Source organism: Panthera uncia (genome assembly GCF_023721935.1).
Source record: "Panthera uncia isolate 11264 chromosome B2 unlocalized genomic scaffold, Puncia_PCG_1.0 HiC_scaffold_25, whole genome shotgun sequence".
Classification (NCBI taxonomy): domain Eukaryota; kingdom Metazoa; phylum Chordata; class Mammalia; order Carnivora; family Felidae; genus Panthera; species Panthera uncia.
In genome coordinates this window covers 11,531,835-11,536,417 of record NW_026057581.1, presented here as the reverse complement: position 1 = coordinate 11,536,417, position 4,583 = coordinate 11,531,835, and the positions used below count along the sequence as shown (strand labels likewise).

Below are 4,583 nucleotides of genomic sequence, written 5' to 3'. Positions count from 1 at the left end.
GACAAAGCTAATGGTTTCCCGTACTGATGGATTTTTATTCTTGCATTCATCAAAAATATACTACATGGCAGCATGGTCAGACTCTCCACCTTCTGCTGTGAAGACATAAAGATGGGTCAGAAATGGACACTATTGTTAAGAAATTTCAAGGCAAATGGTTTTAGAACATTGAGATTCTATCAGGCATTTTGAAAACCTTTCTTTTTTTTTAGGTAAGCTCCATGCCTAACGTGAGGCTTGAACTCACGACCCTGAGATCAAGAGTCACATGTTCTACTGACTGAACCATCCAGGCGCCCCCATTTTGGAAACCGTTCTAATGGATACAATATTGGACCGATAATTGTATTCCTTAGATTGCTAGAAGTCTATAAGCTTCAGGAACTTCAGTCTTTCCGTATATAAAGTGAAAACAAGATAGAGAGTTGTTGAATGGTAGTCCTCAGGATAAAATTGATGTGACACTCCTGAGAAATAAAAAAGCAACTTTGCTGTCATTTAATAACAAAGATATGTATTTCTCGGCCAGGAGCATTCTGTTTAGCACTCGTCACCATATAGGACATACAGGACCCTCTCCCTGCTGTTTCCTAGAAAAGAAAAATCATTGAACTCAGGGCTGAGTGTCAACAGGTTGGCAGGTCTTTGGGTAAATATAATGGAAGAAAATAAAATCAAAAGAAATATGGAAATTATAAAATATTTTTCTATATCATGGAGCCCTACTGTGCCATAAGGCTTTTGTTTCATTAATGCTTTGACAAGACAGGAAAAATATTCATTGCATAACATTTTTTTTTTTGCAATGAAAATGACAACTTGCTAGGGCAACGAAAAGACAAAATCACATTTCAGTTGGAAAAAAATATATAACCCTAGCTACACTTATCCTGTGGTCTGTCACACCCAGGAATTTCAGGTGATGTAAGAATAACTGGTCGTGTCCCATTCTGGAGTCCTGAGGGCAAGAAGGAGGAAACGAATAAGGCAGTAGAAGAGAGGCAATGAGTGAGGCTCACAAGAAACTGAAGCCCAGCGAGCTAGGAGCCATCTTGAACAACCTCTGCCAACCTGTCAGTTTTCTGTGCTCATATCTTAACTACCTACCATGGATCATAGGGAAATAAGCAATAACACTTCTGTAAATTTATGCTTAGCCATCAGTGGCTACAAACAGTGGCATCAGGGTAAATTCTGTCCTTTTCTACCTCTGGCATCTTTCCTAACAGATTTCTAAAAATGCTCAACTGTCATTTCATTAACGTACAGGTGTTTGAGAATCCGTTGTTCCATTGTCTCATCAAAACCTACAGGTATCCTCAACCCCCTATGCATGCCTGTCTGGAATTTGCAAAGATGAATGCCCACGGCACAAACCTGTAAACCCTGTAAACTAGGGCAACATTCAAGGGGTAATGATGGTCATAGGAGATATTAGCATCTGAAGGCACAGGATAAACTTCATGGTGTTTGTTTTGCCAGTTTTCCCCAAAGATTTGATTGACAAAATATATATTTTTAAATGTTTATTTATTTTTGAGAGAGACAGAGACAGAATGCAAGTGGGTTAGGGGCAGAGAGAGAGAGAGGGAGACACAGAATCTGAAGCAGGCTCCAGGCTCTGAGCTGTCAGCACAGAGCCCGACGCGGGGCTCGAACCCAGGAGCTGCGAGATCATGACCTGAGCCGAAGTCAGACGCTCAACGAACTAAGCCACCCAGGCGCCCCTGATTGACAGAATATTTTAATTTTAATACAAACATAGTGTGTGTGTGTGCGCGCGCGCGCACGTGCACGTACATGCCCATGTGCGATAAAAATCTTGCAGCAATTTTAAAGATAAAACAAGAAACTTAAAAATGTTTCAGGCTTACCTGTGACTGCTTCAAGTTCTGATCTCAGACCCCAAGATGTATCCGTTCATTCTTCTTTGCCATTAGGGGATACTTCAGTAGAAATATTTAAAACCCACTTCCCAAAAGAATATAATTTGCTTCCCCCCACTATACCAGCCCTCTGTTATACCCTCAAACACTCCACCCACCCCAATATTAGTAAGTGGAGAGTTGTTGCTGAGTTGTTTTGAGAGCCACAAGGTGAAAATGAGTTTTGCAAGGTGTGTGAGGGGACAGGGCAGGGGAGGGGGAAAGAATGTGAAACAATGGAGGGAAGTGTGCCCTCCGAGCAGTGAGAATAAAAACTGACCTCCTCACATCATTAGAGTGAGTAAAATTACATCTCTACTTCTCTGGGAAGAACTTTTAAGGCAGGGGATGGCGTTTTCCAATTCTGGGGAATCAAATTAGCTCCTCAAGTTTCAAACTTCATAGAAACCACTGCAGTGAGTAGAAGATGGAAGCGTGCGATGGGGAGACTTTTATTCCCTCGATTTATCTGTTCTTTGTTTTGGTTCCTAACTGGGTCATTGTATTGGCAGGGGGCCTTCAGTTTCAAACTGTGTCTTTTCACTGTTTCCAGTCATTTTCATTGAAGGGGAAACCTTCCTCTTTAATGAAGGCTCCCAACAACCTGTTATCTCGAAGAAATCTTAGTTAGAAATGGGTCATCCTTAGAAAGAATCTGAAGGAGGGGTGGGTGGGAGGAGGGAAGGACTTCGAGAAAGGAGGTCAAATCACACTGGTAAAACTAGCAGTGCGTATGGAGATGAGTTGTCCCTCAGAATCTTTCTTCGCTCCCTAACGCAACTGTCATCACATGAGTCCCAGTAATTGTCATGGGGAGAGCTGCAATTGTTCAATCCATGTATACCAGAAACATTTATTGTCTCCTTATACATGTTGGCACGACAGCTGGAGATAAAAAGATGAATGACTTTTTTTTTTTTCAAAGAAGCTCATTGTCTAGAGGGTAACCAACACATAAACAGATAATCATAAAGGGATAAAAGGTGGTGAAAGAGGCAGACTTTTGGTTACTGTGGGAGCTCCAAAAAGATCACTCAACTGAGCTGGTAGTGATCCTGGTAAACGAGATGGTGGCTTCCAGGAGGAGAAGAGAGCTAAGAATGATCTGATGCCTGTTTACTTCTTCAATTCATCCAATTCCATTCTTTCCCTATTCACTACACTGCAGCCCTAATGGCTTCTCTTTTTGTTCTTCGAACATGCTATGCTCTTTCTCAGCTCAGCATCCTTCCCCTTGCTGTTCCCTCTTCTAGGACTGTGCCTGCCCTTGGCTTGACTGTTTCCTTCCCATTATGTATTCACATCCAGCACCACCTCCTTGGACAAGCCTTTCCCCAGCACCCTAGCTAAAGTGTTGTGCGTACGTTCAGATTGGTCAGGCTGTGGTCACAAATAAACACCAATGTGTAGACTGGCTTAAGTACAGTGAAGTTTAATTGTCACTTCCGCAATAATCCAAGGTGGGTGTTCACAGCTGGCAAGTGGCTCTCCTGATGCAAGGATTCAAAGAGCCATCTTGTGGCCATGCTATCTCCTTGAGCCTCATTCACCTGGCAGAATGGAGGGGACCGACCCATGTCTTGAAAACTTTGACTCAGAAATGACACGTATCTCTTCCAGTTGTAGTCTTTTCCCTAAAATGGCCAGGCCTGGATGTGAAAAGAGGCCTGGATGTGAAAAGGATGTAGTCTAGTTGTGTGCATAGGAAAAAGAGGAAAGAGACACGTGAAGACCTGTTAGGGCAGTTGTGTGAATGCTACTGTGTACCCCTCCCCATTAACCCACGTCACATCATCTCACCATTCCCTCTGTGGCCCTTGCTTCCGACCTGCCGTCATCTAGTTTATTGATTTCCTTTCTTGTTACATTGGTTCCCTCCGTCCGAGTGTATTTTGTGAAGGTAGGGATCTTGTCTGCTTAGTTTAATGCCGGGTCACCACTCATAACAGAGTATTTGATGCCCAATAGTGAAAGAAAACATGGTAACAACGGGCCAATTGTGGACAGATAAGTAGGAGAGGAAAGTCCGGGAAAGCTTGGGCGTGTGTATGGGCGGTGGAAGAGGAAAGAAGGGCCTTCCAGACAGAGAGGGGTAGCTGTAGCAATGTCATGGAGGTGGGAAATAGCACAATGAGTGCAATTACCTGCTTTGGATACTAAATGCCTGAGTTAAGAAGGGGTTGTTGATGGTGCCGGAGACGTAAAGAGGAGCCCACCTTGTGCTCCTCTCCTTCTTCAAGGACCTTTAATACTTAACTTTAGTTCTCTAATTTCCATATTTCGCAAGCCTCAAGAGGTTCCTTTTTTCTGTAATATACTCCTAAATTTTCCTTTTGTTATTGATCTCTTGTTTTCATTTCTAGTTTCAGTCCATTGTGGTTGGAGGTGAGACTTTGTATTTTTTTTTTGTCAATCTTTTGACATTAATGAAGGCTAGTCTTACGGTCTAAGATACAGTCTATACTATAGACGATTACATATGTACTTGTGAAAATGTGTATGCTCCTGTTTGCGGATGGAATGTTCCATAAATGTCTGTTAACTTGAGTTGGTTTATACTGTTGTTCATGACGGTTATTTCCTATTGACCTTCTGCTTGGTTGTTTTATCCATTATTGAAAACGGGGTATTGAAATTTTCAACTATTGCTATAGAATT

At 42.3% G+C, this 4,583-nt stretch overlaps 1 non-coding gene across 1 annotated transcript; it reads right to left on the bottom strand.

Annotated features, from left to right (window-relative positions):
- Positions 1–222: 222 nt before the first annotated feature.
- TRNAK-CUU (transfer RNA lysine (anticodon CUU)) lies at positions 223–295 on the bottom strand. The gene has a single exon. It is a non-coding gene; the product is annotated as a tRNA-Lys (tRNA).
- Between the last annotated feature and the right edge of the window lie 4,288 nt (positions 296–4,583).